Source organism: Pezoporus occidentalis, unplaced genomic scaffold (genome assembly GCF_034315485.1).
Source record: "Pezoporus occidentalis ecotype Australia unplaced genomic scaffold, CSIRO_AGI_Poc_V1 ctg296, whole genome shotgun sequence".
Taxonomy (NCBI): Eukaryota; Metazoa; Chordata; class Aves; order Psittaciformes; family Psittacidae; genus Pezoporus; species Pezoporus occidentalis.
Genome location: NW_026914896.1, coordinates 522,303 through 542,228, shown reverse-complemented (window position 1 = coordinate 542,228; position 19,926 = coordinate 522,303). Strand labels below are relative to the sequence as shown.

The 19,926-nt window shown below is 41.4% G+C and overlaps 1 protein-coding gene across 2 annotated transcripts in view; it reads left to right on the top strand.

Moving 5' to 3' along the window:
• The first annotated feature begins 197 nt into the window (after window positions 1-197).
• The window catches only part of UBAP2 (ubiquitin associated protein 2), a 112,241-nt gene continuing 92,512 nt past the window's right edge, over window positions 198-19,926 (top strand). The window contains exon 1 of one of the 2 annotated variants that reach the window (XM_062626645.1): window positions 198-286. The gene's annotated coding sequence lies outside the window, so the exon portion shown is untranslated. Of the gene's footprint in view, window positions 287-389; window positions 502-19,926 lie in introns of those variants that run through there. The other variant, XM_062626644.1, reaches the window with a different exon arrangement.

The window sequence follows — 19,926 nt, the reverse complement described above, 5'->3', positions numbered from 1 at the left end:
GCGCGTGGAGGAGGAGAGGGAGGAGAAGGGGGGAGCGAGGCTCCGGTCACGTGACGGTGGTGGGCGCCGCTGCCCCCCCATTCCGTTTCCCGCACTCACGCGAGGCGGCGGGGAGTGGGCGTGGGGGGAGGGGGTGGGTGCGGGTGCGCGCGCGGTGTGTGGTGGGGGGTCCGCGCTCGCGGGAGGGTTCCCCCTGCCCTACGGCCCGCGGGCGGCCGTTGGTCCCTGAGGCGGGGGCGGCGGGCCCGGTCCCCGCTCCCATGCGAGCTTTTGTCCCGGGCAGCGGGTATCCGCCAGGGCCGCCCCTGCCCGGCTGCGGAGGGGTTTGAAGTCCGGGGGGGTGGGTGGTGGCTCTGCCCTACTTTTCCAGGCGGGCGCCCTGCCCTAGATTGCCGCCCCCCCTCTCCTCTCCTCTGCCCTCCTCAAGGCCGCCGAGTAGGCCGCGGTTGTGGCAGCTCCCGGCCGGGCTCCCGTGAGGAGGGGGAGCCCGCCCGCCCCCTGGTAGGTGCGGGGACAGGTAGGTTTGCTTTGCTCCTTCTTCCCGTTCTTTGGAGGGGGTCCTGCACCCGGTCCTCCTTGTTTCTTATTTTGTTACAGCTCTGCTTTCTCTCCTGAGGGGTTAGTGCTTATCCTGGCTCTGTGGGCTGGGAGGGTTTGATGGAAAGGGGATGCAGCTGGACCCGCCGGTGTGGAGGGGGGTGTGTGCCTTTGGGCCCCTTCCTAATCTCGGGTCAGGCCAAAGGAGGGCTGGCAGCACGGGGAAGGAGCAAGTGAGTGAATAACTACACGTTTGTGCCTTATGTGGGGCTTTTTATTTCCATGTTGTCTTTCCTCATCTCCTTCCGTTGCTTTTGGGGTGGGGGTTTGGGCAGCCGTGTCACGGTTACAGAATTCCCTGACCATAACATCTAGGCAGCAACAGTAGGTTACTAGAGGGCATGACAATGAATGAACCATTCTCTCTGTTGACCTTCCCTACCTAGTCCTTTCTCACCGCTGATTATGTGTGCTTGCTGAGAACTGGAAGTCTGGGTAGGGCTTTGCTATTGGGCTGTCTTAGGTGATGTTTAAAAACAAGAAAGAAAGCTCTTCTGTGTTTGCTGTTGTTGCTGAAGAAAATACCGTCAGGAAAGTGAGCTGGTAGAAACCTTTCTGCAAGAAACTGGGTGTAGAAAGGCACCAGGTGCACCTTTGAGCCTGATGGCAGAGATCTGAACTCTGCGATGTAAAGTAGAGTTATAAATCTGTGCTGAAATGTCTGTAGTGCTGTTGAATGCCACCCGGGAGTTGCTCAGGGTGAACCTGGTTTGAAGCTTCTCTCTTGTAGGTGTGTTGTCATCAGGAGCATGGATGTGCAGAGCCCTCTTGGCTGTTGTCAAAGGAACAGGCAGTCCTGTGGAACAGAAACTTTGGATTTGGTGTGGAGCTATGTGTAAGGGGGAAGCTCACTTTAGCTACCAAGCAGCAATTGGTCCCTAGTCATCTCAATTAGAGTAAATGCTGAATGCCTATGATAGAGCAGCCCATCAAGGCGATATCCACTGTGGCCGTGGTGGCTGCTGAAATGGAGGGGCCCTCCTGGCCTGAGAGCAGCTGTTTTTTTCAAGGAGAGAAATTGGAGCTGGTTGTGTGTGAGGAGAAGGGAGGGGGAGGATGTGCAGGCCTGGAGCAGCAGCGCTCGCTTGCCGTTGAAGTGGAGCCCTTACCGACAAATGGCAACAACTCAGCCTTCTTAGGCTTTGCTTTTTTAATATTTACAAGGCCCTTTTTGCAGTTCCCTCGGTTGTATCACCTTCTCTAGTGGAATCTGGGTTTGGATTCCTACCTGGCTGAGTCAGTATTTATACCTAGGCCCAATCTCTCTGTGGTGGTTTGACCTAACTTGTTTAAAGAATTTATTTTTAACCTTACACTAGGTAACTTGAAAGCAAGCAAGGCTAAATCACTATGCAGCGTTAATGATGTTTTGGGACTCCTGGAGGGGTTACATGGAGAAACTGGATTAACTGGTGTAAACCAATTTTGATGCAGAGTCTGAAAAGTGAGCCAGCTTTTTGTGTTTATAACCTCAACTTTTTTTTTTGTTTGTTTATATATCTTTTAAGTCTTGGTAACTTAAAGGAGGTGGGGAAGAGCAGGAATTGGGCAGGCTGTATTTTGCTCTGTTCTAGTTGCAGTTTTACCAATGTATTGATTTAAAAACATTTATAATAATAAAAACAGAGGCATAGCACTTCAGAAATCTAGGCCATTTCACTTGTGTTGTTTTGGCAAGTCCTCAAGAAAATTCCTGGTGCCACGACTTGCAAAAGGATTTGACCATTTGAGGGGGACTTTGGAGTTACAAACTTGCTGCTAAAATCTCCAGAAGCTAAGGGAAGACCCAACCAAAAAAATCTTGTCTGTTGCCAGAAGCTGTTTATTTATTTATGTTTTCTTTTGGTTCTTCCAGTTTTTAAGCAACTGTTTCAGAACTCAGAAGCAGTTTTTTAATGTTTAAGATTTCTTCCATGGATTTTTATTTCATGGGATGCTTTCCTCATAGAATGCCATTTTCTGGTATGTTTTATGTTTATTGCTCGTGTTCCCCTAGTGATGCTGATCATAGTACTATAGTGTGCTGGTTAGTAGTGCTTGAGAAATCTGTGTATCATAGACTATTAATACTTTGCTAATAATTAGTATTGCTAGTATTACTATTAATAGTAATGCTTACTTGCAGTTTCAGTAATGTTTAGTACCAGGACTTGGAATAGGTTCTTCATGAAAGAATACAACTTTCTATTTTTTATTAATCTTGTTTATTCATCTTTGTCTCTTACTTGGTTAAAGCACATGAGCAGGACTCTGAAAGACCTATGCTCTGAGCTTAGGCTTGCAACAGCCTCGTATGACCTTGGTAAAAGAGAGGCCAAGTGACTTGTCCCTTTTACAAGATGACAGATTCGTGACACGCAATGTTGTATTTGTGTATTTCATAACTACTTAATGGAAGGTGTAAAGGAAATACAAGTAATATCCACTTACATGTTGTTGTTCTGTTGGAGCCTTTCATTGATTTTATTTCAGATACAGTCTGCTCACTTGTAGCCCATTGTGTCCTCTTTGGTTTTCAGAGAAGACCTAGTTTGGACTTGTACTGTTTTTCATACAACTTCTTTAAACAAGATACTTTCATTAAAGCGAGAGCCAGGATGAAAGGTTGTCAAGTAGCTCCTTTACAATTACTTAAGGTTTGTGTTTTACAAAAATCATACAAAGGGTTTCTCCATTTTGCTCTAACATGGAAGTCCACACTCTTTAATTTTGGCTGTCTAACCTGGTGGTTTGTTGGAACTCCTGGTCCACCAGGAGCTCCTGCAGTCTGTTTCACAGCTGTGGTACTCTGCATCCCTTCCCCCGAACCCCCTGCTTCTCAGTGCTGCAGAGACCAAACACTGACTAAAGGCAGATAGATAAGAGGTGATACTGTCTGATGCCTAAGATCTCATGGGTTGCTTGTCTTGCTTTTACTGCATCATAACTATTTTGCTGAGCATACTGTTTTATTTATGCTCTGTCTAGATGGTAAAACTTGTAAGATAGGTTCTGTGAACAACTTTGCACAGTTCTGTTGCATGGAGTTGTTTCTACCTCTTGAAATCCCTATTTTTTTTTTGTCCAGCTGTCTTTGTGAAAGCTGCAAGATACTGGGGTTTCTTTTAAAGGTAAACTTGTCAAGCTTTTTTCCTCTCCCTCCTCCCCAGCTTCTTAAATCAGTCTTCCAGCAGATGAGCTTGGAGGAGTCCTTAACCTGGCTCAGCGTAGCATTTGCATTAAAAACAATGAAATGTTTCCCATGTTGAGAGAGCTTTGATCTGTCTTGAGACTGAAGGTTTGCCTGAAGTAGTACTCATATTTTGAACTTTATAGTTTTGATTTTTTTTTTTTAACTTTATCAAGCAGGCAACAGAGTTTATTCCAGATCTGCAGAAGATGCAGCAGCACTTATGTTACAGAATCATTTAGTATTTGAATCCAAAGTTAAATGAAGAAAATGCAAATACTTCCTTAACCTCCAGATTTGAATCATTAGGTTGCACTTCTGTTAACCTGGTTTAATGGGGAAATAAAAAAGTCTGTCTTAATATATTAGGCAGCCCTGTGGTTGAAGATGTAACATTTGAATTCAGTAGCTGTGATCATATTCCTAAACGTGTTTAATGGTTAGATGTAGAGGAGGAAGTATTTTTGCAGTTTTACTGTGTGTGGCATAGGTTTCATCTAGAACATTTAGTCATAAGAAATACAGCTCTTGTTCCTCGAAGTAGGGCCATACTGAGACTGGTTTTTAGCAAAGAAAGTGAATTCTTTTCTTACTGTCTTTGTTTTGTTATGTGTTTCGAGAATGGTAGATACAGTAATACAGAATGAAGCATATGGCTTTGAAAACTTTGTTTCGTCTTTCTGTTTGCTTTTAAATGCTAACTGAATCATTTTTTTTCTAAACACTTCACCTCTCTCTCATACTATCACATTGTCCTTGTCCTGTTTCACTGCGTTTGAAAGCTGTTGCTGATTTCTTTTCTTTTTTTTTTCTTTCCGTGTTTACATTCTTTGAACTTGCATGTTGTCTTAGACTTAGACGCAGTTTCAACAACATGAATCTGAAAGGAATCCTGGTGGCAGGCTGCACGTACTAAGTTGTATTCAAGAAATTCTGGTCCTTGCTTTTCATGGGTTGTACCCCAAGGGACATACGTTTTCTCTTAGTAGGATTTTATTTCATCTTTCACACAATCTTCAGACCAGTGACTTGTGATCCATTTTGAGACCAGCATAAGAGGGACCTAAGTTGCTTGATGTTAACTTTGGGTGACTAAATGTGATGAGGGCCTGCAGTACTTCACTTCTCAGTCTTGTGCTTCACTTTCATTTATTAGCCAATGAATGAATTTGACTGTTGTGAACATTGGGTAAGTGCTAAGGGGTAGCTGTCTGAAATTCAGTTTAGACAAAGATTGAAATAGTGTTATGAGCTTGGCAAAGGCACTTTAATGAGTGTGCAAAAGTGGTGTGGGTTTTTTTGTTTTTTTTTTTTTCTTCAGAATTTGCAAAAACCTTCTAATACATGTTCTCAGCCTGCTGTGTTTCTGTGCTGCTGTTTGGTGTCCAGATAGCAGCCATGCCCAGGAGCTTTTCTTTGCATCTTGAGAAAAGACATTTATTATCTTTCTTGAATAGTTCTCTATTACCACTGCAAGTATGAAGCATCTTGCAGCTTTATGCCTGTACTCCAGTTTTAATTGTTTATCACTTTGTCTGTTTACGTAGTAGTGTATGTTGCTGGGTGTACAGTTCCAGTGACTTTCACCCTAGCTGATGTAATTAAAGATAGACAAATAGGTATTCACTTGATTTTCTTTTGTGTCTGAACAGAAATGCTAGAGCTTCAAGAGTTGTCCCTAATGAGGCTTGTGAGGCATTTTTAATAGCAGCTCTTCTCTTAGATGACTTGCATTTTACTTCATTTAATGCTAGACTATCTGATGTCGGTAGGGACGTCTGGAGGTCATCTTGTTTCCCCCTGCTCAAGCAGAGCCACCAACAGCAGGTTGCTGAGGACCGTGTCTCCATGTCCTTTGAGTATCTCCAGAGATGGAGACTACCACCTCACTGGGCACGTGTGCCAGCACTCAGTCACATTCAGAGTGAAAAACCATTTCCTGATATTCAGATGGAGCCTTTTGTTTCAGACTGTGCACATTGACTCTGGTCCTGTCATTGGGCACCACTGAAAAAGCCTGGTTCTGTTTACCTTCCCTTCACATATTCAGACGCACTGATGAGAACCACCTCCCCCCCCCAAAAAAAAAAAAAAGCTTTCTTCTCTAGGTTAAACTACTTGACAGTCAAATCTGTAGTCCTTCAGGCAGTCTCAAGGCCATATATTCTTACATGCTTTTGAGAAGGAGGTGGATTAAGGATTGAATTTAGCAGGGGTGGTGGTAACAGTAATTCATGGCTCCTCATAGGTGGAGATGTGGGTGGTTTTGGGGTATTTGTTTAGAGAAAGTGCTGTGAAAATGCAGTAAGATGTGCATTTCAATTCCAAATAATTTTTGTGCTTCCAAGTAAGAAGTAGTTGGCTGTCTTTAGCTGGAGACTATAATTCACCAGTTCTGTGAGGGAAGAAACAGGTCAAACATGATCATAGGGCTGGAGTACCTCTTGTACAAAGAAAGGCTGAGAAAATTTGGATTGTTAGCTGGGAGAGGGGAAGGCTCTGGGGAGACCTTATAGCAGCCTTCCAGTACCTAAAGGGGACCTACAAGAAAGACGGAGAGGGACTTTTTACAAGGGCAGGTAGGGATAGGACAAGGGGGAATGGGTTTACGTAGGAAGAGGGTAGATTTAGATAAGATGCAAAGAAGAAGTTATTTACTGTGGGGGTGGTGAGACACTGGCACAGGTTGCCCAGAGGAGCTGTGGCTGCCCTATTCCTGTGGCAGTGTTCAAGGCCAGGTTGGATTTGGCTTGGAGCAACCTGGTCTAGTGGAAGGTGTCCCTGCCCATGGCAGGGGGCTGGAAGTGAATGAGCTTTAAGGTCTCTTCCAACCCAAACCGTTCCATGATTCTGTTATTTGACTGTATTATTTGTCTGATAGTGATAAATTGCTCAACTCCTGTATATGGTGCATGCAGAAATTGTGTGGATAGTAAATTGTGTAGTGAAGTATGAACTACGGTGAGAGTGAAGTTAAACTTTGCACAATTACACAAATCCTGGTAAATTAGAAGTGAACTCCGTCAGCCTATTTTTCCCATTCTTGCAAGTTCAGCTCCCTTCCCCCAAATCCCAGGACCCCTATGACTGCAGACAAAAGTTAACATGGGGTTAAATGATTAAAATTACATCATAGTTAGGGATATTGAATCTGGGAAGTGCTGGGACTGAAATGAAACATCAGTGGGATTCAGTTTTTGCTAGGAAACCTTCCTCAAATATTTGTATGACTTATCTCCCTTGCTGATGCTGTTGACTGCTAGGGAGTGCTTTCGAGTACTTCAGTCATGTGAGAGAGGGAAGTGAAAATGTGTGATTTCTGTGTTCTCAACAAATACATTAACTGATCAGCAGAAGGCATCCTGAGCGTTTCTCTATTTATGAAATAATCCACCTGTTATAAAATAGGATAAAATGTAGGGCAAGAAACCACAGAACCATCCCTTTTCAGTTGATTTTAGTATCTAAGCAAAAATTGAGCACAAAAGCATTGAGTGAAGCTTCTTACCTGGCAGGCCAGAATAAGCAGGTTTTGAGTATTTGAGTCACATTGAGGTGACTGAAAAGTTTTCCACCTAGCGAAAACCAAATAGCTGTTTGGGATTGGAGTTAAATGTAGGAGAGAGCAAATGAAGGAGTTCAGCAACTGGAGTCAGCATTGTTTTCCTCACCGAGACCTTTATTAACGAGTGGTGGGTAGCCAGGAACTGGTTTTATGGTTGACAGTCCCTGGCTGAAAATCTGACAGGCAACTTTTTCCTCCCCTTCCAGTTGCTTCACGGCATTGAAGGAAAGTTAAGATAAGTCATTAGCGTGTTGTTTTGATGGTACATTCTCCCTTTGAGTCAATGCAGGTCCTAATGCAGTATGGAGGGGGAGAGGGACCGAGTGAGATATCCTCCAGAGAGGAGCAGGAGGATGATGTGGCTTGGGGGTAGTTACAAGACAGGGTGGGGGGAAAGAGAAGGAAGGTTTAGTATTCTTGATCACTGATATGGTGAGTTGCTACTTTGATTTGCTAGTTTAAATTATCTGGAGTCTGGCTCCTAGCAGGAGAAATCGTTAATTCTGGGGAGCCTTAGGTGTGTCTTTGCAAACAAACAAAATTCCGGCTTTGATGAACTGCTCTGAAAGTGAGTAATTTAAAAATGCTGGGAATGATGAGCCCTGGTGGAATACTGGGGGAGGAGGAAGGGGTCTCTGTTCTGCATCTCTTCTGGACATTAATCTATGTCCTGAATTATCTGATGCTGTGACTGTTTCACTCTTTTGAAACAGTGTTGCTCTGTTAGGGTGCGGTGGCTGGGGTTTCAGTAGTGCAGACTGGAAAGTTGCAAGATTCTTTTGCGTCTTGCTTCTCCTGGTATTCCTGTAAATGTGTTTTGGTCTGCATTTGCACCTGTGTTTGTGCAGCGTTGATGGGTTGCCTTTTGTCCCAGAAGTTTCTGTATGAACATATGCGATGTGAAAGTGTGTTTTTGTTTGTTTTTTTTTTTTTTTTTGTTGTTTTGCTTGTTTGTTCATTTAAGGTAACCTTTTTGTTCTTTTTTTTAAAGGGAAAAGTGTAGAGGGAGAAGGGAATAAGCTCTCTTCTGGTACTCTAATGGTGGGGAAAGTTAGCTCGATTTAGAGATTCACTTAGTCCTTCTTTTGAATAAAATGAAACTATTACGTTTCCTGAAAAATCTCAGCTTCGAATTTCTCAATTTCTCTGCCATGTGAAGTGACCTCACATAAGCATAGCTCAAACACTGTGCTAAACTTTTCTAAATAGCGTATCTGAACTCTACTTGCTTTATGCTTGGGTGTTACGACTGCATCGGCTTTTGTGTACTAGTATATTGTCTGTAGAGGTGAGGAGCTCTCTGCCTTCTTGAAATCCTAAAGACCAGCTTGGGAAAAGTGGTATGCTTAGCTCCTTTAGGACTTGTTGGGAATTGAACTTCCAAAGAGTTCAGCCTCTTGGATGTATAAGAACTTGTTGAAATACTGACAGTATTTAGCATCAACCCCCTTTTTTTACAGAAGCTGTATGAATGTATGAAAATGACCCAAATTTCTGATTAAAAGGAAGAGAGAGAAAAAAAAAAAAAGTAGAAAGATGATCACAATTTACTTTTCCCAAAAATGTATAAAATTAGTATTTTTATTTAGTTAGACCAGTTAAAAAAAAAACCAACATAAAAAACTCCCCAAAAGCTCATCTTGAAGAAGATGCTTTGTGTATTTTCCAGGTGTATTTAAATACAAAACATCACAGCTTCATGAGTCTGAAGGCTAACCAAAACATTATGATGTATTTCTGGAATTCAGGCTTTCAAGTCTTCTACAGCAATAGATGCTGTATGGATATCTAACAAAAGCTCTGGAAGAGTTCAGCCAAAGAAGTACTTGTTTAGAGCAGAAGAATTTTACGTCTTCATCAGTGTACTTCTAACGGTTAAACAATAACTTGCATTTCAGTCATGTAAAAATCTCTGCTGACAAGCAAGTTCCAGATAAAATTTATTTAGTTTTAGTTGCCTCTGAAGTAAAATTACAGCCTTTTGTAGATTCACATTAGTGTGTGAGTTTGACTAGTTTTTGTTGGTTGGTTTTTTTTTTTTAGCTCACCAGGTTTAATCCTAGATGTTGTTCTCACTTAATGTCATTGTTTTCCTTGGGCTTTTTTATTGTTCCTTTTTCTTAATTTGATAGGAACTGTGATAATTCAGTTGAACAGAGGTTTTTGTTTGCAAATGTGCTTGCATACTAGAATATACATTAAAGTCTAACTGATCATATCTGATATGGAAGGCTTTACTCTTGGTGCTTAGTGTTTGGGAATTTTCTGTGTTTATTCTGTATTTAACATTTGAGAACTTAGAATGGTTTTAATGGAAGTTATGTCTCTGGTTTTGGGAACGAGATAATCTAAACATGCTTTTTTCCTTCCCTTTCTTCTTTTCCTCTGGAAAAAAAAAATGAAAAGGGCACAAAATATTTTTCTTGGATTTATTCATAACTCTTCAAATGATCTCACAGTAACTTCCATGATGACAAACTCAAGACTTCATGGCAAGGTTCTTTTGGGATATCAAAACTAAGGTCATGCTAAACTAAGGTCATGCTAACACCTTCTGCCATAGAGTTTTAGAGCAAACCAATGATACAAGTAAGTATTGTTTTTCAGATTTTAGACATGGGGAAATAGAGGGACCAAAAGGACAATTCCTGTTTAGATGAGGCTCCTATGCTTTCAAAAACTCACCCGTAATCCCTTTGGAACTGCAAGTTTCAGTGTCCTGAAGGTGAGACAGTGAGCAGCCTTTCAGCAGTTTCCTTTCTGCTGATTGCAGTTTTGGGTAAATGCTGCTTTCTTAACTGTGCATGTGTCTTGGACTTTTGCTCTTATCGGAGGAGGCATGTAGAATGACAAGTTGCATTTGTTCCTTTTAGGTAATGAATTCGTGGGACTTGAAAACCAGTCTCTGTTTTAAACTGAGAACACATTTAAATTATCATGCTGTTCTGCATTTTAAACTTGCCTACTATTGGTTTCTCAATTTATCTACAGTGTCATTTTGGCTCTTACAGCAAGTGTGCTTAGCAGTCCCCTGTTGTGTTAGAATTTTCAAATAATATTCTACAAGTGACTGAAAATTATTACTGTGAGTAAAGAGCTATTACTTAAGTTTGTAAAGCAGTTTTTAAAACTTGTAACATTTTATCTTGGTTATCCCTCACTCATTCTTCTGTTGACTTCTGTGTAGATACAGCTTTTTGGTTTGCTTGAAGAAAATTGTTGTTTACAACACATCTTCTGCTGAAATGGTTTTAAAGATTGTCATTACCAAACCATTTGTTCAGTGAAGTTTTTATAGGTGCAGTATGATTTCTAAAGCTGATACCTGTAATATTTTAATATTGTTGCTGCAGTTGAGCACTGCAGTTAGCAAAATGTGTATTCCAGGTGCAGCCTCAGAATTCACATGTGTATTGAGGGTGAGTTGCTGCAATTAATATAAATAAGCTATGTTTCAGAAACAAAGTTGTGAAGATTGCAAGTTCCTTTTCTTTCAAAAGCAAGCAACTTTATCTTGCAGGAGTGCTGTGATTTGGACTGGAGGTAAAATAAGCAGGTGATTCTTGGGATGTTTCAGAAAACAGATTTTCTATTTAGACATTGAAGTATTGTTTTGCATGGTATGTAAACCCTGTATACCTGTGTGGAATCAGGGGCTGTTATTCATTACTATGCTGTCCTAAAATGATTGTAGAATACAAAAATATGTTTAAAAAGGGGTGTACAGTTTAGGAAAATAAGTGAATAAATTTATGTGGAAAGAAGATGGTTTATCAAAAGGAAGAAAGTATTGAAGAAAAACTTTGCAGGCTCATTCAGATTTTGCAGACTTTAAAAATACCAATTCTTTGCAGTTCAGTTTTATAATAAGCTAATCTACCTTGTAAAGAAATGGTGGAGGAGAGTGAGAACATCCTCTTGGAGATAGTGCCGTGGTTCAAGCATAGGAAAAGATGTGGCAGCCAAACAAGACTTACATCGGTCCAGAACTGCCACAAAAGGGGGGGGGGGGGGCTAGAGCAGTGACTGTGGATCTTAGAAGCCTGTGGGGAGTTCCACCACTACTTACATTGGAGAGAAAATAAATACTGAAGTCAGTGTAATAAAACTTGGGGCATTTTGACATCATGTGTGAGCAGCTTGTGTCTCTGGTAGCTTCTTTAAAAAAGTTAAGAGATGTGAGTGGTAAATTTCCCTTTGCCTTTTTAATGTTAAACACACAAGAGCAGCCTGGATGACTTTATTCCTGCTTTTAGATGTGACTTCTCCTGGAGGACTTATTTAACTGTTAATCCTTCATCCCTTTGGATAGTTTGGTATAGTGTTGCTATATAAACCTGACCTCACTTCTAGAATGATGGGACAAGAGTAAGTGAATTTACATGTGACACCAAGTTGAGAAGTTGTGATTGTGAGGAAAATACTGCTCAAATTCATGTGGGAAAGCTTGAGCTAAACCAAAATTTTCTGACTGAAGCATGTCAAGATGAGGATTAGTATCAAAGGAAGCTCTACTAACAATGGTTGTGACCACACATGGAGCAATCCAGAGGTGGTAGGGAAATAAAAGTTACCTCTTAGGGGTTTCAGTTCTCAGTGCCGTTTCTGTGGCTGCTTGTCTCTGAACATCTGGCAATAAGTTTGAAAAAGGACTCAGGTTCTCACAAGGTTTCACTTTGGAAAACTAAACTGAATTGAATGGCCATAAGTTTTCATCAAGATTTTATGCACAGTGAGAGCATAAGATTGTGAAGGAAGAAAACTTTAAATACTGCCTGGGAAACTGTTGTTTCTTTTCCTCCTCTGGATCTTTATATTCAGAGTTGTATATGTCACTGTGAAAAAAATTAGATTTTTATTTTGGTAGATTCTCCTCTTGTCTAGGATGAATTCTGAGAAATATCACTGTGAGGGAAAATTATAGAAAGATGTTGTAGAATATCTTTTTTCAGCAAGACTCCTGTTTTATTTTGATTTTTGTGAAAGTGTGAGCATATTACATGCAATGATTGGTACTGGTGGTCTTCCCTAAGTTCAAGGAGTAGGGCTGTCTGTGCAGGTGCAGGAATGGCACCTGAGCTCTGGTGTTGCTACCAAAGCTGTGATGTCATGAGCTGTTTAGCATATTTCATAGATGTAGCTATACCAATTTCTTAGTGCATTTGTTTTTGTATCACCTGTGGCTTGTAATTTAACTGTTTTGTTGTTGTTGTTGTTTTGTTTTGTTCTGTGTGTTGTAGTGTGGCCTGACAAGCGTCACAAGTCTGAATTGATCCTTCCCTCAAACTTTTTTATATACTGGCACTTCCTACTTTGTTCCTCATTGTCAATTCTACTGTGAATTAACTAGGTGCCCCTTTTTTTGGTGCAGTTGAGCGTATTTCCACCAGTGTGAGAGCGTAACAAATATCTCTGGTTTTTGCTCAGTTATTTTTAGTCCTATTGCTTGTATCTGTTTCTATTCAAAGAATTCCTTTGGAGGCTGTTCCAGGAGAGTGTGGTTCTGCAGTGCAGGAGAGGGCAGGGAGAGCTCAGTCCCAGAGTGTGCTCGTGATCTGTCAGCGAGATGTTCGACGTAGCGTGCTGCTTCCTGTGTGCCACCTTGTTTAAAAGGACACCATCAAAGCGGAGTCTCCCTTCTGGGTATTGTCCTGGCTGCATGGCTCCCAGCTGGTGTTGGCTATTCTCTTCTGTCGTTTGGAGTACCTGTGTTTCAACTTGCATGTTCTTATGTTGTTGTTTTTATTGTGTGAACAGCAATTAATTTTAGGGGTTATTTAGATATGGACTGTTGCATATAACTGACTATGCATTTCTACGGTTTATTAGCCAAAGATGAGTTACCAGTACTCGTCTTTTTCCCTGCTTCTGTTACAATCCAGCATTTTTATTTTTATTTTTCCTGATATTGGCTTAATCTGGATTAGTTTTCCTAGCAAGTTTTTTAAAAAGTGTGGGGTTTTCTTGTTATTTGACAGCCTTTTTTTTTTCCTTCCCCCCCCCCCCCCCATTTTTGTGCAGTTGCATGGCTTACTCACCTTGTTGTTACAGCTAGCTGTTGACCGGAATGGTAGTGATTGATGGGGGGTTGTCCACAGAAAGGTGTTATGTTTTTTTAAAAATATTGTGTCTTACAGTTGGTACTGTTGACAGCCTGCAAGCCTGAAGTGCCCTTCATGTATGCTTATAGCTCATGTTGTATGTACTGACACAGCCCAAGTTTAAACTGCTTCAAAAGCATCTTGTCCAGCTGATGTTGTCACTGAAGGTGTGGGTAATAGTGGTTTTGGGACAAGTTGATCATGGTTAATACAGCGAGGTATTCCTGTATTATTCTTAGTTTACCTGTGCAGCTCTAGTGGTGTGCTTCATTCTTACTTGAGATGCTTTGGCTATTTTTTTTCGTTTTTTCTTTGCAGTATTGATAGCTTAACCAGAACATGACCTGAGTTCCTATGTCCTTCCATGTATTCTTTGCAGACGTCTATAACTTTAGTTTGTACTCTGCAGTTGTTTCCTCAGCTACATACCTACACATATATATGTGTATATATATATATGTGTGTGTGTGTGTGTGTGTGTGCTCTGAGCTCACCTGGGCTGTAGCTGACCCCCAAGTTCATCTTGGATAGACTGGAAATTACAGGCTGCAAATTACTGCATCTGTAGAGGCTTCACCTTGTGATTGTTTGGAGAAGGAAGCCATCTGAAGAACTTCCCAGTCGCCCAGCCCTGTCTTCCCTGACGAGTCTGTCTGGCTTTCCTCCTTTTTCCCCCTTTGAGGGACTGCTACAGGGTTTAATGAGCTGGCTGAGAGAGTAAGCCTTCTCAGCATGGGACTTTTGATAGGCAAAAGGTGGATGTTTAGGTGTATTATTCCTGTGAAAATGAAATTCAAAGACGACCAGCAAAAGCACTGAATATTTAGTTGAGTGAAAAAAATCTATTAAAGATTGCTTTCTGTTGCTAAGTTGCTTTATGGTAGTTTGAATCTCTAGTTTAATGTCTGAAACTGAATGTGGACAGATACTTCTGTGGCTAGGGGAAAGGACTGTGTTCTAGATTATCATAAGATGTGTGAGTCAGGCTGTCCTGGTTGATTATAACCTGCTCTTGGATAGAAGCACCTCTACGTTTTTACAAATGTCTAACTCACTCCAAGTTACTAAATGCTAACAGGTCTCCCAAGAGGCTGGGCATTAAGGAGCCTTTCTCAGGAAGGAAAGGAAATAGTCTGTGTTTTCCCACTGGTGTTCAAAAGAACGTAAGTGATTTATTCAACATCACTCTGCTGACAGAGTCCCTTCCTAGGAGTTTTTTATTTTAAAAACTTACAAGGCATTTTTAGTGTTTTTTCTTTGTTGCATGCACAGGAGTCTGACAAGGATCAAATCTTGCTGCATTGAATCGCAGGAAAACAAAATGTGAAACCTGTCATTTTACTTGTGTTATAATGGTACAGCCTTCCAGTATCTGAAGGGGGCCTATAAGGATGCTGGGGAGGAACTCTTCATTAGGGACTGTAGTGATAGGACAAGGGGTAACGGGTTAAAACTTAAACAGGGGAAGTTTAGGGTGGTGAGGCACTGAAATGGGTTGCCCAGGGAGGTTGTGAATGCTCCATCCCTGGCAGTGTTCAAAGGCAGGTTGGACAAAGCCTTGGGTGACATGGTCTAGTGCGAGGTGTCCCTGCCCATGGCAGGGGGGGTTGGAACTAGATGATCTTAGGGTCCTTTCCAACCCTAACTATTCTGTGATTCTATGGCTGCTGAAGTGCAAGTTCTCCCTTTCCTTATGAACTTGATCCCTATCTTCTGTCAAATTCAGCAGTTGTATAGCCACGTAGTTTTCCACTGGAAAAGCTTATTCAACTAACTTACTGTTTTGTTTTAGAGGGTTTACTTTGCTCATGGGTCAGCTCACTGAACCCACACCCTCTGCAGCTGCACAATCGTTAGTCTCATTGAAGGGAAGTAGCAATATTGTGTGGTTAAGGAGTAGGGAAGCAGGAATGCCATTCCTGGTGATGGCTCACAGTTGCGTGGTATTAGATGTGAGCTGAAACTTGCTTTTAATGGCATAAACTGTTTGGATTCTACCTGCTCCGTGGAATAAATTTTGAGTGAATATAGAGTCAGGTCCCAAATGGGAACTAAAACCCTAGTCATGGCTTTTTTTGTCCCAAATCCTGCTCAGCTGTTCTCCTCCTCAGGAAGGCTGTTGCAGTTCTGACTGCAGAGGGTAATGATTTTCGGCCTTGAAAAACCTGTTAGTTCAGTTTTTTCTTCAGCTGCATTAAAACTCTCTTTCTCTGAAGTACTAGTTAATGTTTTTTACAAGCCTCCTAGTTAATGCAGTGTATAATTCAGTCTGATGTTTGTTGCAGGGAGAGACTAGGCTGTAGTTCTGTTAGCTGCTGTTTTGTTGCGAGCTCTAGATGCTAGTGCCCTTCCACTGGGTGCTACTCAGAAAACCTTAGGAGGGAAAACACTGAGGACTTTCTTTCCTGGTTTTCTTTGTTGATTTTTCTATTCTTTGTGGGGAGGGACAAACCCAGAGAAACACGTATGAAAAGGATGTTTGCAATACTGATGTTTCTTCACCACTGAATATAGCAGTGATGGAATAAACAGCAAGTGTACCATGTATTGACTTTTTGTATTATATGTAATACTCTTCATGTATTGTATTTTTCTTTTATCTTGTTAGGCTAGAAAATAAGAGAACAGAGGACTTGGAAACCGAAGCATTCCTTTCCTGTTGTAGCAAGAGGAAGTGGTGTGTGCACTGCTGTACAGGCACCAGGAACTGCCTCTGAGCCAGCCTCCATATGTTGCCTAACTCAAAATACTGAATCAGTTCAGGACAGCATGCTGTGTGGTCAGTGATGGGAATACATTATCCCTTTTGCTGCAGCAGCATTTAGAAACGGTTCACATAAGAAAAGTGTTTTCTATTGCAAAGCCTAAGAAATTACGTCCTTCCATTGAAGATGACAGGGTAGTGAAGCATACTGTAAAGAGTGGGCTTTTTTTTCTTTCTACTTTTTTTCTTTTTTTTTTTTCTTTTGCTTCATGGCAACGACTGTGGTCTGGTCTGTGATATGGTCTAGTTCTGATAGTCCTGAGAATGGTGCTTAGATACAAAATAACATGCAGTTAGTCTAACTGGGTCTCTTACTTCAAGTTTCCTTACAGTCAGTGGTACATGCTGGTAACCAGGAACGGGCCCAGAGAAGGACAATGGAGCTGGTGAAGGGTCTGGAGCACAGGTCTGATGGGGAATGGCTGAGGGACCTGGAGGGGCTTTAGCCTGGGGTAGAGAAGGTTCAGGGGGACCTTATTGCTCCCTACAACTGCCTGAAGGGATGTTGTAGTGAGGTGGGAGTTGGTCTCTTCTCCCAAGGGCAAGTGATAGGACATGAGGTAGTAGCCTCAAGCGGCACCAGGGGAGGTTTAGACTGGATATTAGGAAATGGTGGAATCACTATGTCTGAAAGTGTTCAGAAACTCTGTAGATGAGGCCATCAGTGTCATGGTTTAGTGGTGGCCTTTGCAGTTCTGGAGTGACAGTTGGGTTTGATAATCTTAAAGGTCTTTTCCAACCTAGTTGATTCTATGATTGTTTGTTGCACGTCATTGCAAACATGGGGATTACAGTTAGGACAGGGAACAGGACTATCCTTTTGTATGCCGAAATCCAGCTGGTTGCTGTCTAAAATGGAGTTGTGTATGTTTTGCTAAACAGGTTTTTATTAGTCTGAAGATTGCCTTGATTGTGTGAAAGATATAAAGGCCTAGGTGGAAGTCAGTTAGGCTTTTCTGATTTTAGTGTGAATGGTTTATTATTATTTTTTATTTAATACCAGTGAAAGTTGAATTTGGAGAAATTTAGATTCCTCCTTCAGAAATTTCCTTATGGATAAGGGCACTTATTGTCTCTGAAGTTTGAATATTTGTAAAGAAATTATGAAGGTAATTGCACTGGTTGTTTATTGGGTGTAGTTTTCAGATTTTGATTAGGATAATCACCAGTATATACAAACACGTAAGCCACGTCTGCTAGGCAGAGACACTGGGATAATAGCAATGATTTGTGAGATCAGAAGATTTTTGTAAATAATGGTATTTCTTAACTGTCATGATTTGAACCTGCTTTACTAGTGGAACACAGAATCGTAGAGTCATAGAATGGTTTGTGTTGGAAGGGACCTTAAAGCTCATCCAGTTCCAGCCCCTGCTATGGGCAGGGGTACCTTCCACTAGACCAGGTTGCTTCAAGCACTGTCCAGCTTGGCCATGATGTGCTATTCAGTCCCTCTTCTGCATCATGATTTTGGATATGTGACCAGCCTTTGCCTCACTTCGGTCTTCTGAAGATGAGCACTTCACAGCACAATGCTGTCTCTTATTTGTAAGACCTGTATGTATATTTATGTCTCCTCCTTTGTATAATATTTGATTAGGATTACTAATATGTGAAATGAATTAACTTTTTTCTTTCTGGTAATGAGAAATGACTGATTTTTGTAGATCAGGGCATGTTTGTAGTTAATTGTAGATTTACTTGGCAGAATAATAATTTCAGCTATAGCAACTCAGTGGGTTTTAAGAAAGGTGGGTAAGAGTGTTTACTTATTAGGTATGCTTTGCTAACACAACTGGAAATGTGTATGTTTATATATTTGTGTTGGTACTCTGGCCACTCCCAGCAATCCTCTTTTCTTGGTGTAAAATATGAGTATACAGATGGTACAATTCCTCTCTCCTATGGTGTTCTGCCAGTGACGCAGGTCTACTCCTGACCATAAGTATTATTCTTATTTACAGTAGAAGACTGCAAGATGAGACATGAATCCTCCCAGGATCCATAAGCTCAGGTTCAGTATTGCTGGCTTGGGGCATTAAAGACACTGAGTAATCAGCACTGCTTCTGAGGAACATCTGACTCTTGCAAACTTTTCCCTTTTCAAGCAGTAATAAAGGTGGCGAGATACTTCAGACAAAAGCACTTGAGGGAAATACATTGCATCAATGCTTTGCAGACATATTTTTTTTTCCTCCACTCTTTTTCCTCATTCTCAGCAGTAGCAGTCATTTTTCTCCTTCTTAGTAGCTGGTGCAGTGCTGTGTTTTTGACTTTCAGCCAGGGAACAGCGCTGATAACACCGATGGCTTTAGCTATTGCTCAGTAATGTTTACTCTGACCAAGGACTTTCTGAGTCTCATGCTCTGCCAGGGGAAAGGGGAAGCTGGGAGGAAGCAGAGACAGTACCCCTGACCCAAACTAGGCAACAGGGTATTCCATACCACAGCACGTCATGCCCGGTGTATAAACTGGGGGCAGTTACCTGGAAGGACTAGATTGCTGCTCGGGTCGGGCTGGTTGGTGTGTGCTGAGCAGTTGTATTCTCTTCCCTTGTTATTTCCCTTATTATTATTATTGATGGTAGCAGTAGTGATTTGTGTTATACCTTAGTTACTGGACTGCTCTTATCTCAAACCATGGAAGTTACATTCTTTTGATGCTCCTCCCCATCCCTCTGGGAGCCAGGGGCAGGAAGAAAGGGGCGGAGTGAGAGAGCATCTGCGTGGTTCTGAGTTACCAGCTGGGCTTAAATCACAGCATCATGTCTTGCTACTGCCTTAGCAATAAAATATAGACTCATTGTGTGAATAGAGCAGTCATGCCATCATGAGGCAGTGGCCTGCAGCCTTTTCCCAGGCCTGTCATTGTGAGAAATCCTTGACTAAGTAGCTTTGTGTTTAGAATTTTAAAATGCAGGCACACTGTTAACGTGCTCATAAAGATTTCTTCACAGTTGTCTTTATCACAGCTCCTTGTCCAGAGAGTCAAGAAAATGACTTTCTTGAGACTGCCTCAGGAAAAAATTTGAAACTGCAAGTATTTTCTCCAGCTGACGGAAGTGACTAACTTCAGAAGGGTTCTGGAAAATCAGGTGGTATTGCAGTGCATGGGCTCTCCCTGGAAGTTCAATAGGTTTGCTGTATCTTGCGGGGCTTGCCCCTGTTAAGTCGGTTTGTATTCTCTGTCTTTCTAGCTTTGCTGACTTCTTTCAGTCTAAAAGGACTAGATTTCTTGCTGAAGGAAGGTTGAACAAAAGATCAAAGAAAGCATTATAACTCTAAAAACCTGCTTCTTGTGATAATACGCTTTCAGTTACTCTTTGATTCTTTGCTTTTGTTTCTTTCTAAAATCAAAGAAAAATCCAACTAAATGTATTGAGTAAGTCTTACAGTATGAAGGGAGTGGGATTTGTTCTTTTTAGACAAGTTGGATGTTGAGATACCAATACTTCAGTACTGCTTTTGGAAATAGAATAATTGTTATCATTCCCCAGTCTGGTGATGGCTCATTATACAATCCCTTATCTTCTGTTGTAGTGTGGGTGCTTGGGCTAAACTTGTTGTACAGACAGAAGCACTAAAACAAACAGAACCTTGAGATTTGAGGTTATTTTCCACTTAAACCCATCTGTTGTTTTCCATTTTTAAGTCTAGTTACTTGCTTTATGAGGAAGTGCTGAAATTCAAATTCCTTAGAGCTTGAGAAGCTGAACATACTTGGAGTGAAA